Here is a 19,578-nt window from a genome sequence, read left to right as displayed (position 1 = left end):
AGAGAGAGCATAAAAAAAAAAAGCTAAGCCTAGACTCCTGTTATAACAAAAACTAAGGAACGCATCACACTTCATAAGCCCCAAATGCTCGTGGGTTTCTTGGGACTGCTAAGTAAAATGTAAATACACTGTTCAGGTTCTCCTTGTTTGCATTTTCAGGGCCAAGAATTCTTTTTAGGCTTTCTTTAAAGGGTTTAGCTTGACCCTGGGTCACTATAACAGCTTATGAAGTGAAACTTGAACTTGGAGTTTTCTTGCTTTGCATGCAAAGGTTGGCCCTCTGAATTACAATAGGAGACTTTGGGGGTGACTAACACATCTGCTGAGGGCTCAGGGTTTCAGACAACAGGATCTTCCAGTCCCAGACTGGCGAGTTTTTGCTGAGATAATTTTATCCCTGCTACAGCATCACTATCAAGCACAGCTCTATAGGTAGCCATGTTCCAGGAAGTAATCTTTCCTGTCCTTTCCCTGGAAAGAGTAGGACCGTTACAGCCATGCAGTCACTGTAACTCATCAGCTCTTGCACATTATCAATAAGATGAATAAACCCTGCACCAAGAACCTAAAGACAAAATGGATTGGACAGTCAAGTAGAGAACTTCGAATGACCTTGGAAGATCCAAGAGCTGCCAGGGCAGTTTTAAGCTTTGATCTTCTCTGATCAAAAGGAAACCCAATCCCCTTGCTTCTGCCCTCATCCAGCCTGTACAGTGGCCCCAGGGGTGAGGAGGAAGCAGTGGCAAGAGGACTGACAGTGTTGGTGGGTGGCTCAGGGGGCTGGCTAGTGGCTTCAAGTGCACTTTGCTGTCAGCTGTAAACCTGTCTCAGCCCGAGGAAGGGCTGAAACCACTTGGTAACTGCTGGTCTGTTCACTGGGGCTGACAGTGGTAGTACAGGCTGGATGCAGAAGGTTCTGCACTCCGGGTGGGTGGGAGGGATGCTCACAGGGCCCTTGTCTATACCTGCTCTGTTGCAAGGCTAAACAGAGGAGCTTGGCATTAGACGCTCAATTCACTGCCTCCCGAACAACAGCAGCCAGTGACATGTTGTGCCAGTAACAAGGCTGCTCCTGTACACTTTGACTTGGCTTTTTGTTTCATTCAGTTTCAAGAATGTTTGTGAGTCACTTTTTAAAATGCCCCTTTGTCTTTACCCTTTCAGCCCTGAAGTTCTAGAAAAGGTCAAGACACAGCAAGGACACTTCACATTTGTCCTGGTCAAAATCGACCTCCTTGGCTTCATCTGCCCCAAACCTGTTCCTCCCTGTATGCTCTCTGTCTCACTGAAGAAGACTCCATCGATCAGTTTCATGCTCAAGCATGGAGTTGACCTTCAACTCTCTCTTCTTCCATCCTCACGAGAGTCAATCAGTCAATCAATCACCAGGTTCTGCCTATTCTGCCTACCAAAGATCTCCCTTTCCACCGAGCCTTCTTTCCATCCATCCATCCATCTTTCCATCCATCCTTCCATGCATGCATCCATTTTTCCATCCATCCATCCATTTATTCATCCATCTGTCCACCCATCCACCCACTTATCCTTTCACTTCTTTCCAGCTCACAGCTGTGGTCCTCATCCAGGCTGCCAGCACTTTTTTCCTGGGTGGCTTCAACAGCCACTTCACCGCCCTAGGGGCTCTGCTCACTCCCCCCAGCTCACTGCATCACTTCCACTCCCAGTCACAGCCAGAGTGGTTCTTCTGCAATGTTGACTTGACCATGATACTTCTCTGCCTACAACGCCATCAAGTGCTTCCCATGGTCCTGAAAAGTCTCACCTTCTTAGCATGATGCAACTGGGGTTCTGAAATCTGGCTCCCGCCTCCTTCAGTGTAACCACATGTGCTGAATCCTATCTTTTCTCAGCCTTCATACTTGCTATTCCTTCCACCTGAGTGCTGAATCCACCACTGTCCATGGCTCCACTTCCTCAGTTTTCAGGACTCAAGGGTCAGGTCCTCCCAGAAGCTTCCCCTGACCCTCCCTACTTTGGACTTCCACAACTTGCACCCATTGTAACTACAGGGATCTTGTGATCTAATGTCAGAACTGGGACAACTAAGGGAGCGAAAAGAGTACTTGGACATATTCTGCATGACAACAGGTGTAAATCGGGACTGACCCAGGCAAACCCAGGTGCCCATGGTCACCCTCAGTTCAGTTCAGTTCAGTTACTCAGTCGTGTCCAACTTTTTGTGACCCCATAGACTGCAGCACGCCAGGCCTCCCTGTCCATCACCAACCCCAGAGCTTGCTCGAACTCATATCCATCGCATCGGTGATGCCATCCAACCATCTCATCCTCTGTTGTCCCCTTCTCCTCCTGCCCTCACTCTTTCCCGGCATCAGGGGCTTTTCCAATGACCCTAGTCATGGTATTTATCACACCTTCAAATTATTTGTTTACTGCCTGGGTCTCCCCTAGCCCAGCCCTAGAGGGTAGACTGCAAAGTCCCTGATGACAGAGAATACCCGGTTTTCAATGTAGTTGCTTCTATAGTAGGTACTCAATGCAATTAGAAATAAATTTAAAAAGGGATGAATATGATAAAGAAACAGGAGTCTGGTCACGTGGTCTCAGACTCCAGGGTCTGATGTAAAGTCATCTGTCCCCAAACCTGCTGGTAGGTCTTGATGTCTACTGGACCTAGGTTTTCTGTTTCTACTCTGAAGAAGTCCCCAGACATCACAATAGCACAGAAAAGTACCATATTGCCTTGCTAACACTTTCAAAATACTGAATTCCAAAACACATCTGGCTGAGATGAAATAGATGGGTCAGGTCCCGAAGTGTGTTTCCTGATGGATAAGTACCTTAGGATGTGAGGACTTTTTAACTGATAAGTGGCTACTGGGTCCAGCTGGAAATTTTGCAGATATCTTTATAGCTTAGACTCTTTTAAATACTGAGAAATAAGCAGTGTGTCTGAAATTTAGTTAGGCACACAATCTGTCCCTCTTAGCCTCTCTTATTTCCCAACTTTCATGTTCCATGAAACCTGCTCTGAGAACCAATAAAGTCGTATTTTCCGGCATCTCTAAGTAGATGAAAGTTTTGTGTCCCTCAAGGCCAGGCCAGTACTTTGCTCATCTTTCCCCATTGCCTAGGCCAGTTGGCACACAGTTGACACTCAAAAAAATGTCTGTTGCATGTAGACTGGAATGCCATAAACTCAAACGGAGGACAAAAGAACTTAGAGTTGGGGGAACCATGTCACCCTGCCATATTGGCCCTACAGGCGACCTAGGAGGAGGCTGACTTGCCTGAAAATAACATAGGAAACCACGAAGCTGGTGAAGCTTGTCTGTCACACCTGGCCACACTCCCTTTGAGCCGTGCCCACCGTGACCTCACACCCTGTTCCCATCCCACCTCCTCAGCGTCCACACCTGTGGGGTTTGGCTGTCACAGTCTGTTCACCAAAGCTCTAATTGATGAGGCTTAGTCTCACCCAGGGGTGTTTGCTTAGATGGTCCTTGCTGACTAACACCCTCTGGCTTCCAGGGAGGGCAGCTCGAGTGGTAGAAGGTTGGGTGGCAGGGCTTATTTCGAGCAGGATCTTTCTGCCTCTCTGTGGTACATCATCTCTCTGTCTGCACTCACTTGTGGGACTGGCCAGGCCACGCACCAAAGTCAAACGTTCTGTCCATCACCCAAAGGGAAACTCATGGGTCAGCATTCAAAAAGGAAGAAGATGAGGCTGTTCCTGAGACATCAGGAAAGAAAAGCATACACCCAACTTAAACCACTCACTGATGGAGGAGAAAAAAAAGATGGCACCCAAAAGTTAAGCCCTGTTCCCTTGGAGCAGGTTTAAATGTCTGCCTTGAAGAATTTTTCTGCAGTATATGTATATTTTTTCCTTCTGAGACACTATTCCTTCTTTCAAATTAATTATTTATTATAGACTGACAAAATTTCATGAAACTACAACCTGAAACTCCTCCTTTTTCACAGCCCCTTTTCCAATCTAAAAGGGGGGGAAAAGTCAGAAAATGCCACTGTGAAGCTTTGTAGTTGAGCTAACAGGTGCTGCAAGGGAGTCGGGAGTGGGGCTGGTGCCCTGTACTGTGGCTGAAAGCCAGTGAGGGTAGGGCCAGGGGACTCTTCTAGGGAAGAGGAGGGGCCATCCTCTGGGAAATGAATTACTTTAAGTTTCTAGAACATGAATCAATCTGACTTCTTCCTGTGCCTTACTAAAGACTGCTTTAGATGTTTAGATTTTGCTCCTAGGAATAAGAGCCTTTCTCTTGGCCCTGCTGCTGCTGCTAAGTCGCTGCAGTCATGTTCGACTCTGTGCGACCCCATAGATGGCAACCCACAAGGCTTCCCGGTCCCTGGGATTCTCCAGGCAAGAACACTGGAGTGGGTTGCCATTTTCTTCTCCATTGCATGAAAGTGAAAAGTGAAAGTGAAGTCTCTCAGTCATGTCCGACTCTTAGTGACCCCATGGACTGCAGCCTACCAGGCTCCTCCGTCCATGGGATTTTATAGGCAAGAGTACTGGAATGGGGTGCCATTGCCTTCTCCCTCTTGGCCCTAACCTGCTACTAACCAGAACAGCAGGCAGGAGCTGGCGGACTAGAAGCATCTGCAATCTCTTCATTAAGCACACAGGATGAAGACACAGAGGCGGCCATGGGATAAAGAATGACCATATATGTAGTCTTGTTCCTTCAGGCAGCTTATACCTCCAAGTAAGTTCAGTCTGGGCTGACTCTGCTACCAAATGAATTAGGAATGTTTTTTTTCAGAGCGGTTTAGATTTCCGCACTATTGATGACAGCTTGTGGGTTGATGCTATTATTCCATTGTACAGGGGAGCAACCTGAGGATCAGAAAGGTTAGAGATTTGATGCAGTTTCTACACTTATGATTTGAACACAAGTTGACCTAGCTCCAGAACCCATGTTCGTTCTGTTACATCCTGCCTCCTTCAGGCCACATGGAGGTCCTCTGTTTGTGCTTCCCTGCATCTATGTGGCCCAGAATTGTAAAATCAAAGCTGTGGCTTGGATGATCTAGAAGATTCCTTCCTGACCTCTCATTCCATAACTTGAAGCAAACACATGTTCCACTGTCTAAAATGGGGTTCACATCCAAGTGGATGCCTAGGAAGGGAAACCTGCCCCCTTTAGGACCTCTTTTCCCAAAATGAAGGAACCTGGTGCCTTTTGGCGTATGTGTGCTCTGTCCTGTCCGACTCTCTGTGACCCCATGGACTATAGCCCTCCAGGCTCCTCTGTCCATGGGGTTTTCCAAGCAAGAATAGTGGAGTGGATGGCCATTTCCTCCTCCAGGGGATCTTCCTGACCCAGGGATTGAACCTGTATCTCCCGCGTCTCTGGCGTTGGCAGGCAGATTTGTTTTTTTTTTCTTTTTTTTAACACTGTGCCACCTGGGAAGCTGGTGCCTTTTCGACCAAGTGAGTTATGTGAATCCCTTGATCCCTCTGTGCCTAGAAGGCACTGCTCTCTCTGGCTGTAGCATGGGTGGTCTTCTCTGAGCCAGGAGCCTGAGGCTGGTCAACGCTACACTTGCAGGGGCACAAAATGGAAGATACTCAACACTGAGGCCCCAGGGCTATAATTAGAGCTCTGATTATTGTTATTCTGGATGGGATGGGGGTAGAGGTGGGGAAAGAAACCCTTTAAACTAAAGAATGTGTGGTGTAAATCTCTGTTCCCATCTATCTTTGTTTTGAAATGTGTTTAAGGATACATACGGTATGTATCCCTCTCCTCATATATGTGTATGCTTATATCAATTCATAAATAAAATATACAGCTGCTCGGCTAAAATGTATCACTTGTCTGCAAGATTCCTCCTACAGGTTAATGTCTCCTGCCAAGGGAGCTGCCCTGGTTTGCATTGACTTTCAATGACCTACTTATATGCACTGGTTCAGGCAGAGTTTAACAAGTGTTTTGGCAGATATGTGCATCTGAACGTATTCGTCAATTTTTACACTATTTTTGTATTATTTGGCTTCACTCTGCCAAAAATCAATAGTATGTGAGTAAAGTTAGGTTGGTGATCGCACCTTTAGATAGGAAAACTGTCATGAACAGATACTTTGGGGAATGGCTCAGGGGAGGGGGGAGACTAATTCATGCTGTTTATCATTCCATGGCTGTTCTGTTATTGGAATAATTGGCATTTTCCTGATAATTGCTTCAAGATCTTCAGGGCTTATGGGAGAGAAGACCTTGAGAGCAGAACCCACCTGAGGACTGCCTGTCATTGTCCAAGTTCACTTTCTGTTGTTGAATGTGATCTGAGACTGAGGTTGATGGCTGTGAATTTTAGTATGTTACTGTCAATCACAGGAGCTTATCTGATATCTTCTTTGGTCTGGAATTGGAAATTCCTGAATAATGTGATACTCGAGAATTGGGTAGTCTCAAGATCAGAAGGTGGTTTAATCTCCATGATCAGGTTTTAAAATATGATTCCTGCAAAATTTACTAATACTGAAGAATCCTATCTTTGAGCACAAGTCTGTGTTTTAAATGTGTCTGAATTCTGCTAGGAGGTATTTCTTGTTAAAATCAAGTAGTTAATTAGGGACCAGAGATTTTAAAAAAAATTATAAACCTCTTTTCTTACATACATCTGTAAAAACAAAAAGAACAAATAAGATGAGATAATGAAATGTAAATTCATATAAAATGTTATAGAATATACTCAGCCAAGTCAAGCACTTGGTGTGTTGTGAATAACTGTTTCTTGTAAACCGAATTACAAAAAGTTGGATTAAAAAAATCAATCGACTATTATTTATGTTCCATTTAATCTAGGTGCTTTAATAATGTCTATCTGACCAAATACAATATTGATTTTTCATTGCTGTGGTATTCACTTAACCTTAAATAAAACTAAAGAAAACTAAACCCCAGTTGCCTACCCTCTCCTGTAATTGTTGGTGTTTACAGTGGAAAAGAGAGTGCTGAATTTAGGCAACTGATGCAGGAAGAGGGAAAGAGGTAGGAGCTTTGGTTTTCTGTCTGTTTTCAACTGACAAATACCTATACTAAGTGTGAGATAATAGAAACACACACATACACACAAACACACACACACACACACATATATATATATATTGGTCTTTGACCCTGGATTCTGACATAGGGCTCCTGAGTCCCTTATAAATTCCTAAGAGAGCACTGGTGGTGGTTTTGTACCTAAGTCGTGTCTGACTCTTTGAGACCCCATGGACTGCCTGTCCATGGGATTTCTCAGGCAAGAATACTGAAGTGGGTTGCCAAATTGCCATTTCCTTCTCCAGAGACGCTTCCTGACTTACAGATTGGACCCACATCTCCTGCATTGGCAGGCAGATTCTTTACCACTGAGCAACCAGGGAAGCCCCATCTTTTATAATCTCCTTTAATAAACTGGTATGTAAGTAAGTACAGTAAGCACCCTAAATACAAATGCGTTCCATTCCAAGGGTGAGGTCATAAGTTCGTTTTGTTTGTTAAGTCCAACAAAGTAAGCCAAGGTACTCAACTAACACAGCTGGCTATACAGTACTGTAGTGTAATAGGTTTTTAATACTTTTTGCACAAATAATACATACAAAAAACAAAAAATAAAGAAAACATTTTAATCTTACAGTACAGTACCTTGAAAGGTATGGTAGTACCATACAACAGCTGGCATACAGGGGCTGGCATCAAGTGAAGAGGCAAGAAGAGAAACTGACCGGAAGATGGTAGAGCTGAAGGATCGTCAGCAATGGGAGACGAGAGCAAGCTGCAATTTCACTCCTACCTGATGCTAATGGGACACATGTTTGCATCTTTGAAAGTTCACAAGTTGAAGGTTTGTATCTAAGGGACTTATTGTATTTCCCTGGGAGTCTCTCTAGAGGGAGTTAATAAAGTCTGAGGAGAGAGCTGTTGGAACCACCAATCCATAGCACAGGATAAGCTGGACTTGTGGTTGGGGTCTGAAGTGGGGGGTGAGGGGAGCCGTTTTGTGGGACTGAGCCCTTACCTGTGAGATCTGAGGCTATCTCCTGGTCGACAGTGTCAGGACAGAGCTAAACTGTAGGACATCCAGCTGATGTCCAAGACCTGCCCATTGTTGCAGAGAACGCTCCCTCCACATTTGGTGACAGGAAGTATCAGAAGTGGAGAGCTCTGTGTGAGTAATAAAGGGGACTCCCAGGAAAGAAGGGCTTCCCTGGTGGCTCAGCTGGTAAAGAATCCGCTGGCAAAGCAAGAGACCTGGGTTTGATCCTGGGGTTGGGAAGATCCCCAGGAGAAGGGAACGGCTACCCACTGTAGTATTCTGGCCTGGAGAGTTCCATGGACTGTATAGTCCAGGGGGTCATAGAGTTGGACATGATTGAGCAACTTTCACTTTCCAGGAAAGAAGTGCAGCAGAAAAGAACTGGGTCTCCCCTACTGTAGAAGGAAAAATCTGGGTTTTCCTCTAGAGTAAGGTAAGGCTCAGTGGTAAAGAATCTGCTTGCATTGCAGGAGATGGGTTGGACTGTTTGTGGCTGGGAAACCCTGTGTACAGAAAAGCCTGGTGGGCTACAGTCCATGGGATTGCAAAGAGTTGGATGTGACTTAGCGACTGGACTAAACAACTAAGTAAGACTCAAATCCTTACTGTGCATTTTCTAGTATATCCAATAAGAAGGCAAGACTCTTGCCAAACAAGGTACCCAGTAAGTGTGTGACAAGGAAGCACAGAAATCTAGTGGTGGAGCCTGCTTCAGAGAAAAGCAGAAATTCCAGTTTCTATTTTACATTAATTTTTAAAGAATATAAGTTGTATTCTAACTAGGTTGTCTGAATGCTGAAAGAAAAGAAAATTTACAGATGAGGGAAAGTAGATGGATGAGGGTGGGCAGTGGCAACCCCTAGGGCCTTCAATTAGTTCAGTTCAGTTGTTCAGTCATGTCTGACTCTTTGTGACCCCATGGACTGCAGCACGCCAGGCTTCCCTGTCCATCACCAGCTCCTGGAGCTTGCTCAAACTCACGTCCATCGAGTCAGTGATGCTATCCAACTATCTCATCCTCTGTCGACCCATTCTTCTCCTGCCTTCAATCTTTCCCAGCAAAAGGGTCTTTTCCAATGAGTCAGTTCCTCGCACCAGGTGCCAAAGTAAAGGAGTTTCAGCTTCAGCATCAGTCCTTCCAGTGAATATTCAGGACTGATTTCCTTCAGGATTGACCAGTTTGATCTCCTTGCAGTCCAAGGGACTCTCAAGAATCGTCTCCAACACCACAGTTCAAAAGCATCAATTCTTAGGCACACAGCTTTTTTAAAGTTAAACTCTCACATCCACACATGACTACTGGATAAACCATAGTCTTGACTAGATGGACCTTTGTTTGCAAAGTAATGTTTCTGCTTTTTAAAATTCTGTCTAGGTTGGTCATAGCTTTTCTTCCAAGGAGCAAGTGTCTTTTAATTTCATGGCTGCAGTCACCATGTGCAGTAATTTTGGAGCCCCCCAAAATAAAGTCTGCCACTGTTTTCATTGTTTCCTCATCTATTTCCCATGAAATGATGGAACTTGACGCCATGATCTTCATTTTCTGAATGCTGAGTTTTAAGCCAACTTTTTCACTCTCCTCTTTCACTTTCATCAAGAGGCTCTTTAGTTCCTCTTCACTTTCTGCCATAAGGGTGGTATCATCTGCATACCTGAGGTTATTGATATTTCTCCCGGCAATCTTGATTCCAGCTTGTGATTCATCCAGCCCAGCGTTTCTCATGATGTACTCTGCATATAAGTTAAATAAGCGGGGTGACAATATACAGCCTTGATGTACTCCTTTTCCTATTTGGAACCAGTCTGTTGTTCCATGTCCAGTTCTAACTGTGCTTCTTGACCTGCATACAGATTTCTCAGGAGACAGGTAAGGTGGTCTGGTATTCCCATCCCCTGAAGAATTTTCATCTGTTGTGATCTACACAAAGGCTTTGGCATGGTCAATAAAGCAGAAATAGATGTTTTTTTCTGGAAACTCTCTTGCTGTTTTTTATGATCCAGCAGATGTTGGCAATTTGACTTCTGGCTCCTCTGCCTTTTCTAAAACCAGCTTGAACATCTGGAAGTTCATATTTCAAGTACTGTTGAAGCCTGGCTTGGAGAATTTTGAGCATTACTTTACTAACGTGTGAGATGAGTGTGGTAGTTTGAACATTCATTGGCATTGCTTTTCTTTGGGATAGGAATGAAAACTGACCTTTTCCAGTCCTGTGGTCACTGCTGAGTTTTCCAAATTTGCTGACATATTGAGTGCAGCACTTTAACAGCATCATCTTTTAGGATTTGAAATAACTCAACTGGAATTCCATCACCTCCACTTGCTCTGCTTGTAGTGATGTTTCCTCAGGCCCCCTTGACTTCACATTCCAGGATATCTGGCTCTAAGTGAGTGATCATACCTTTGTGGTTATCTGGGTCATGAAGATCTTTTTTGTATAGTTCTTCTGTGTATTCTTGCCACCTCTTCTTAATATCTTCTGCTTCTGTTAGGTCCATACCATTTCTGTCCTTTATTGTGCCCATCTCTGCATAGAATATTCCCTGGTATCATTAATTTTCTTGATGAGATCTCTAGTCTTTCCCATTCTGTTGTTTTCCTCTATTTCTTTGCATTGATCACTGAGGAAGGCTTTCTTTGTTCTCTGCGCTAGTCTTTGGAACTCTGCATTCAAATGGTTATATCTTTCCTAGGGCCTTGCCCACACTCTTTCTGATAGGCTTTGAGTACTATAACTTCTAATAGTTGCCTTATTTAAATCTCATTTCGATTTTGTAATTCACATGCCAGTGTCTCTATTTTGCAGATGAAGAAACTGAATACTCAGAAAGACTGAGTTGCTTGCTTTAAGGTCACACTCCTGTTGGGATGCTAACATTGATTGGACAACATGATTTTTCTATGCATACCCCATGTAGGAAATAGAGCTATGTCAAAAGCAACACGATCATGGGGATTAATATTTATAATTTCAATAAGTCTTTATCACTTATTGGAAAAAATTTCATGTACAAGACAGAAAAGCTGATCAGAAGATCATTGATTGAAGTCCTATCTGTGATAAAATTTAATAATTTGTTATTGGTCAAGAAAAAGCCAGTTACCTCTGGAAGTCCATGAACCAAAATTAGTTTGCAGCTAGGTTTTGTTTTGCCTGTTGATGGAATAGGTAAACATCTGACGTTTAAAGTTTATTTTTTGCACTAACATTAAAACAAAAACTAACAGGAAACCCTATATAACAATCTGAACAATCAGCAGATCTGGCAATTGGATCTGCTCTCCTGCCAGCTGACAGATGGTTCTGAGTGCCAGCTGTTCACTTTAGGTGTTGTCTGTTATTTTCCACTTTGCTGTAGTCCTCACCAGTTCCTAATGTCTCCCTGACCCTGTATCAGTTGTTTTTATTTCTTTTATTCCCCTCCAATCTGGTAGCTCCTTTTATTTGTCCAGCCTGCCTTGTCCCTGCAGGCACTTTAAGGTGGGTGTCCTGATACAGAAAGCAATAGAAGCGAAAAGAAGAGAGACTTGCATTTAAGAATCTGCCAGGCTGGGACTTCCCTGGTGGTCCAGTGGCTAAGACTCTGCACTCATAATGCAGAGGGCCCCTGTTCAAGCCCTGGTCAGGGAACTAGATCCCACATGCTGCAACTAAAAACTCCTGTATGCTGCAATGAAGACTGAAGATCCCGCATGCTGCAATTAAGACCTGGTGTAGCCAAATAAATAAATAAATATTTTTAAAAAAGTCTACCATGCCACTATTCAGTTCTATGACCTCAGGCTAACCCATTAACCACTCAGAGTCTCAGATTCCTCACCTGTTACGTGGGAATGATAAGTGATTTGGGGGAAGTTAAACAGTTCATGCGATTATGCTCAGTAAATGTAACTGACTCTAAGACATCTTTAAAAAATTTTGCCCCCTCAACAGTCTGTAGATGATGCTAAAACTGACAGTGTACCAGCAGCCTCTCATATCCATCGTTTAGCTAACCTTTCAAATCACACTTTCCTAGGCCGCTTTTGTTCTCTTCTATTCAAGTAGATTTTTAATTTTGCTTCAGACCATTTCCAGCATTTCTGTAATTACACAGCAACATCTTTTCACAATATGAAATGGAACAATTGATCAAAACATGCAAAAGCTCCTGCCTGCCCCCACACTTGCTCACGGCAGCCCTTCTTTGCCCGTTGAGAAATGAAGCCCCTCCAGTTTCTGGCATGTGGCTACCATTGTGGATCTTTCTATCATCACTCCTGTTTCAAGGACCTACAGTTGTTGATAATATGGTATTGCCCATCATGTCTGAATAACCTTTTCTTGACTTCAGCTGGAGAGTCAGCCTTGGTGGCGGTGTACCTACCTGGAAAGGACAATACGAAGTGGAACTTGGAGTCCAGTACTGACAAGTGAGTGGACATGAACTCCCAAGAGAAAGGAACACGTGAAGATCTTGCTAGCGAGCAGGTCTTCCCCACATCCCAGTAGGAGCTGGTGTTCGTGCCATTAAGTGCAACAGGCTCGGAACTATGACCCAACATTGTCAGCTGCTCACTCATGTCTGTTTCTTTGCAACCCCACGGACTGTAGCCCACCAGGCTCTTCTCTCCATGTGGATTCTCCAGGCAAAAATACTGGAGTTCTAACCCTTGGGCTCGGAGAAGGCAATGGCACCCCACTCCAGTACTCTTGCCTGGAAAATCCCATGGACGGAGGAGGCTGGTAGGCTGCAGTCCATAGGGTCGCTAAGAATCGGGCACAACTGAGCGACTTCACTTTCGCTTTTCACTTTCATGCATTGGAGAAGGAAATGGCAACCCACTCCAGTGTTCTTGCCTGGAGAATCCCAGAGACAGTGGGCCCCCGTCTATGGGGTCGCACAGAGTCGGACACGACTGAAGCGACTTAGCAGCAGCAGCAGCAGCAACCCTTGGGCTGCATGCAGGTTTTCAAAGAGTCCCTGACTTAACCTCAAACAAGAGGGAAATGGCCCATGGAGGCCCTTACAGAAATAACTGACCTGCATTTTGGCAAAAGTGTGTAATTCAAAAATATAATTACTCAGAGTGGAAAATTGCTTTCTTCTTGCGTGAATGAGAAAGGTTGAGTTGAAATTTTTGTTTTGCCTGCTGAATTCTCCAAAGAATTGATCTATTTGGACCAAGTGCTGGAAGGGCTTCCCACATCTTGGGGTTGGGGTTACCCATTGTGTGTCTAACCTGTGGATGAACCTGGTGCTTGGGAAGAGAGTGTTTTGAGGTTGTGCTGGGCAGGTGCTGGGGCAAACAGACAATGAACGAAGTTTGTCCTTGCATGCATGCTCACTTCAGTCATGTCTGTCTCTGTGAGACCCTACGGACTGCAGCCTGCCAGGCTTCTCTGTTCATGGGATTCTCCAGGCAAGAATACTGGAGGGGATTGCCATGCCCTTCTCCTGGGATCTTCCTGACCCAGGGATTGTACCCAAGTCTCTATGTCTACCTGCACTGGCAGATGGATTCTTTTTTACTAGGGCCACCAGGCAAGCTCAAATGAAGTCTGGATCCACAAACCAATGTTAACCTTTAACCAGGTGTCCATCTCATTCTGTGCTTGAATCAGCCAATTTCCTTTTTGTCTCACTTGTTGGATCATTGGGCTTTCCTGGTGGCTCAGACGGTAAACAATCTGCCAACAATGAAGGAGTCCTGGGTTCAATCCTTGGATTAGGAAGATCCTTTGGAGAAGGGAATGGTAACCCACTGCAGTATTTTTGCCTGGAGAATCCACATGGAGAGAAGAGCCTGGTGGGCTACAGTCCATGGGGTTGCAAAGAAACAGACATGAGTGAGCAGCTGACAATGTTGGGTCATAGTTCCGAGCCTGTTGCACTTAATGGCATGAACACCAGCTCCTACTGGGATGTGGGGAAGACCTGCTCGATAGCAAGATCTTCACGTGTTCTTTTCTCTTGAGAGTTCATTTCCCAAGTTCTAGGTGTGGCAAAGAAGTTCCTTGGTCTTCTGAAGGGTGAAGCTCAGGCTGCTTAGCAGGGCATTGGCAACGCAGGGCCTGCTGCCTTGAAACAGACACTGCCAGTTAAGAATAGCTTTCTAAGTTTTTAGGGTGCTCAGGCGCAGCTGAATTATTTCACCGTTTGTGGCTGATCTATTCTTATGCTTTGCGAGCAGCTTCCACAGTGCAGCAAGAACACAGAACCCAGAAGAGGGTTGTTGAGCGAGGCATCCCGGGGCTCTGAGTAGGCGGATCTGTTTTGGGAGTTTGCTCTGAGAATTCTGAAATCCAGTCATTCCAGATAGTGAGTGTGCCCTAAGCTCTTTACCTCTCCTGCTGGAGAGTAAGGAACATAAAATACAGGCTGCCAGAAAAACCCTGGGGCTACCATCACCACTTTGGTTTTAGGCAAGTTACTTCAAGTCTCTGAACCTCAGTTTCTCTATTTCTCAGACAGAGATCGCTCTATTAATGACATGAGAGGTGAGCAGGGTATATATGCTGTATCACTGGGTGCCTGATGCCTGGCATACACTAGGTGGTCAGGAAATGGCAGTTCCTCTTTCCTTTTCTGATACCCACGTGTTTGCTGCCCTAGCAGAAAGTGAGCTGAAGGCATGGAAAGAGTGCTTAATATTTTATCTGTTATCCATTATATTCTTTCTCTTTTCTAGAGCATTATGATTCTTTCCTGAGAGGTAAAGAAGGCCCTAAGAAGATTAAATCAGCATGTAAATTTCAGCTTAGTTCCAAGCTAAGCCCCTTAAGACATCTGTATTTTGTGGAGAAGCTGCAGCCTGTAGCAGGGGCTCAAGCACAGGAGTTGGGAGGATTCACACTGGCAGGGCCACTGGGGCCGCTTGCCTTAGCATGCTGGTACTTAAAGGGGCAAACATCAGGATGGCCTGGAGGGCTTGTGGGTCCTGCTAATGCTAATAAACATTACGTATTACATTTCTCACAGTTCCCAAGTGATGCTGATCCTCCTGATCTGGAGACCATACTTGGAGAAATGCTGCTTAGTGGGAGGAGTGAAAATGAAAGTGAAGTTGCTCAGTCGTGCCCAACTCTTTACGACCCCATGGACAGTAGCTTACACCAAGCTCCTCCATCCATGGGATTTTCCAGGCAAGAGTACTGGAGTGGGTTGCCATTTCCTTCTCCAGGGAATCTTCCCGATCCAGGGATTGAAGCCAGGTCTCCCTCATCGTAGACAGACGCTTTACTGTCTGAGCCACCAGGGAAGTCTTGCAGGCAATTGGGACCCCATGGGTCTGGACCCATCCTGGCTTTAGGCAAGTCACTTAAACCCTAGGAGACAGGGCTTCCACTCTGTACAACAACAGGGCAAAAAGTATAATTTGGAAAAAGCATAATTTACCAGAGCTTCCTAATAATTTTTTCTGTAGTGAGTGGCCAACCCAAGCCCTGCTAGACTGATGGAGGGCTCAGGGGATCTCTATCTTGGCACATGTGTAATCCACCCTGAGTGTTTGGTTGGGAAACTCAGACTAAGTGGTTAAGAGCAAGTGCTTTCAAGTTATGGAAATCCTAGGGTAAGTCCTCTATCTATTGATCTGTGCAGTCTTGCAGCTATTCACCTGGGTCTGAGCCTCAGTTTGGTCAGCTGTGAAATGGCCACAAGGCTTGTATCTATATCATGCGTGTGTGCTAAGTCTCTTCAGCCATGTCCGACTCTTTGCGACTCTATAGACTGTAGCCTGCCAGGCTCCTCTGTCCATGGGATTCTCCAGTCAAGAATACTGGAGTGGGTTGCCATGCCCTCCTCCAGAGATCTTCCCAACCCAGGGATTGAACCCTCATCTCTTATGTCTCCTGCATTGGCAGGTGGGTTTGTTACCACTAGTGCTGCCTGGGAAGCCCATGTATATCATTGGTTTGTGGTAAATATCAAACACAGTAGTACCTGTAGAGGGCCTGGCATGCAAAGTACCTAGCATAGAGTGAATGCTAATAAACATTAGGTATCATTCTTATCACTATCTATTATTATTTCCATTTCTCAAATTTTGCAGTTCCTTCTTGTGTCTATTCTGGACCTTATTAGAAGAAGGAAGCAAACCTTCACTGTTTAGAAATGTAAAAACTTTTTTACCTTGTAATTTTTTAAAAAATTTTATCAGGGGCATTGCTGTAAAACAATGCTTATCAAACTCAAATGTGCATCCATATCACTGTGGACTGTTATTAAAATGCAGATTCAGACTCAATAGGTCCAGGGTAGAGCCTGAGAACCTGCATTTCTAAGCAGCACACATGGACCGCACTCCTGGTCCAGGGACTTACGCTTTGCGTGGCAAGTCTCCTCAGCAGTTGCCTTTGAACTCGGTTGCACATTGGAATCATTTGGCGACCTCTAAGCCCAGACCATACTCCAAACCAATTAAATCCTGCTCTCTAGGGGTGGGATAAAAATATCAGTCCTAGTTGAAGTTTTGGCTCATCCCAATATGTACAGTGTCAACAGCACTGGTGCTTAAATTTGGCTCCATCGTGGAGAGTCTTTAAAAAATAGTGATGCTTGGGGGTCACTCCCAGAGATTCTGACTTGGTCCAGGGTGAGCCCTGAGCTGACGGTTTTCAAAACTCCCAGGTATTTTAATGAGCCGTCAGGTTTGAGAACCACTCTCTAAGGTTCACAGTACTCTTTAGTAAGACAAAGGGAGAAGCTGCATTTGATTCATATTCCGAGAGCTTAAAGCAATTAATTTCCCTTCAAATGGACCCCCTTTTCCCTAGGAGATCTGTGCTGAAACATGGCCAAAATAAGAATCTTTTTTACTCTTATTTTAAAGGCAAAAACCTGTTTAACATCTGTATTCAGGAAGCTGTATTTGTACAGTAGCTCACAAATAGACTCAGGAGAGTATTCAGTTCCTAATTCCCTCCATCACCACCTTCAGTGCGACCTTGGAAAATCTTTTTCTGTTTATGTTTCCATATTTTCTCAGTTTTGAAACCTGGCTAATCCTACAAAGTGACCACGGGACTGGTATATGGTCCGCTGCGCCTTCACAAACACTCGCGCGCACTTCTCCTAAATTGTTCTGATTTGCTGACTCCATTTGTGCAAAATACATACTTAGTGAGTTGTGAAAACCTGTCACATTTAAACAATAGTTTTCTATCTCTCTCTCCTAAGGGTACCAATAGCTTCCTGTTCTATTCATACAAAATTTAGGCTTAATACACCCCAGAGGCTCGGAGAAGTCAGCAAGAGGGTGGAAGCGGTTTTTTAAAAGCTGTGGTTTTGCAGGCTTGGCAAGGTCAGGCTTTTTCTCCACCTCCCCAGTGGAAACATCCCACAATGTTCCAATGGCCTACTTGGTCCCCTAGCCCTCACTTCTGGGTGATTGTCTGTACTTCAGCTTTATGAAACGGGCTCATACATCTTGGTTTCCCTAGCATTCTGCACACTGCAGGGAGCATAGTAGGTGCTTAAGAAGTGACTGTCTAATGAATGAAGTGGCAGAAACAAGTAAAATCAGAGCCAAAGGATTCCAGGAAACAGAGCGGAAATTATATTGAAGGGGAAAAGTAGGTAAAAATAAGGTATTCATGCTAATAAATATTGGAGGGAATCAGGAGATGCAGAACAGGCCAGCAGGCCTGCGTGAGGTTTATGTGGGACAAGGGGATGAGGTGGGGGTGGGGCGGGGTGGCTGAAACACAGGAAAGAGAGGACATGTCCAGAGAGAAAGAAATAAAAGTAGTGACTGACTAGAGACTGAAGGAAGTTGAAGACAGAGCAAGGGAGTAAGAGTAGGAAGAAGGAGGTGGGGGAGCGGGAGAGCCTTTGGGAGGACAGACCCTCCCACAAGTAGGACAGTTGGTCCCCTCCCTGAGGACAGACACAGTCTGACTGGGGCAGGACTGGAGGGAAAAGTCACACCAGTGCGAGTGAAGTGGGCCACTGTCAGCATTTAGAACATTTTCTGGAATCGGATATTTTCAAATTACATAAATCCTCTTTGTTTTCAATTATCCTTCTTGAGAGAATCCAGCCCCTCCCACCTTACAAATCCACCTCCAGTTAAGCCCCTGACAGCCCCTACTAACCCCTGGGCCAATCCTTGGCAGCCTCCCCTAGGCCTCCCTTTCCAGCCGCAGCATCCTGCCCCTCCCCGCGGAGCCTCCGCTGCATCTCCAGGCATTTCCCCTCTGACTTCCAGACACTTCCGGTCGGTGTGACACACAGACTCTGAAGCCGCCTTCCTGTCCACAGGGACCCTCCAGGGCCACTGCCAGCCTATCGGCAGCCTCTGTGCACATTGGAAAAAGGGGCCTTTGAGGTCTTGGGCAGATGAGCTGAAGAAAAGTGTTGGTGGGATAAAACAAGACACGTGTCACAGAGTCAGAGATTCCAGGAGGAGGCTGTGTGTGTGTGTGTGTGTGTGTGGTGAAGAGAGGGGTGTGTGTACAGAGGTGTCTGGGGAGACCTGCTCATAAAAAGTGATATTTGAGCTGAGTTTTCAAAGATGAACAATTTTCCCTCTTCCAGATGGTTTTAGTGGGGGAAGGTGGGTGGAAGGAAGGGAGAGAACTGCTTAGGGGCCGGCATAGCGTGTGCAGAGGAGCAGAGGTGGGAAACTGATTTTCAGTATTGCTAGAGCCTTTGTGTGAAGGCAGCGAACAGGGGACCAAGCAGTGGAGATGAGGTTAGAACAGGTGGGAAGAACCAGGTCACGAAGGAAGCTGAATGCCAGGCTCAGAGGCAGATGTCACCTTACAGGAAATAATGTCTGGTGTGAAGCAGGAATGACATGTGAATTAAAAAAAAAAAAATATATGAACAAACTCAGCCTCAGAGGGGTATTTATAAATGACCTGCTCCATGTCACGTAGTTAATGACAGAACCGTAACTTGATTCCATTTTGTTGTGCTTACACCTTGGTCTTTTTCACCTAGACTGCAGGCTTCAGTGACCTGTGAGGTTTTCCTTGCAGAACTGGCTAGGCCTCTTCACCTCCCTCTAAAGCTGCAAAGGACTGGGCTCAGGTCAGTTCAGAGAATGCCCCTTGGGCCCCTAAACTGGTGCTTTTAAAAAACCAGTTGCTTCATTTCTTAACAGAAGGACTTTATTTATACCAGGTTAGTCTTTAGGAGGCTAAACTAAAAAATGTTCCATTGGGCATTTATTGGCACTGATTTCCAGAAAATATTTATATTGTCAGCTGAAAAGAGGGCAACAGGGAAACTAGGGGGAGGGGAAGAGGACTCAGTGATATCTTAGATTTCCGTGGGAAGACAGCAACTAAGACAGTCAGCTCTTAGTGGCCATTGGATGGTGTAGCCACTGGTTTTGGTCTGGGACTTCAACATAACTTCATTCCAGGTCTGCTTATGAGAAGAAAATGGAATTTCTTCAACATTTTTCTCCTTTTCCTGTCTTCTGTACACAGGTGAGATTTCAACCAAACAGAGAGATGGCCTCAGGGAGGAAAGAGATGAGAAAGAGCCTTGAAAATCCACTTTCTGGGGTTAATCTTCTGAATAACTGGTGGCTGAGCCACCCAGGAAACACCTACCTTAACG

General features: G+C 45.1%; 1 protein-coding gene and 1 non-coding gene across 2 annotated transcripts in view; one reads left to right on the top strand and one right to left on the bottom strand.

Annotated features, from left to right (window-relative positions):
• Positions 1-19,578, bottom strand: part of SLC9A9 (solute carrier family 9 member A9) — a 649,412-nt gene that overhangs the window by 23,941 nt on the left and 605,893 nt on the right. The window lies entirely within an intron of this gene.
• On the top strand, positions 11,582-11,654 carry TRNAM-CAU (transfer RNA methionine (anticodon CAU)). Its single transcript has one exon. It is a non-coding gene; the product is annotated as a tRNA-Met (tRNA).

The sequence above is a fragment of the Capricornis sumatraensis genome, chromosome 1 (assembly GCF_032405125.1).
Source record: "Capricornis sumatraensis isolate serow.1 chromosome 1, serow.2, whole genome shotgun sequence".
In the NCBI taxonomy this organism is placed as follows: Eukaryota; Metazoa; Chordata; class Mammalia; order Artiodactyla; family Bovidae; genus Capricornis; species Capricornis sumatraensis.
This window is presented reverse-complemented; position numbering and strand designations above follow the sequence as displayed.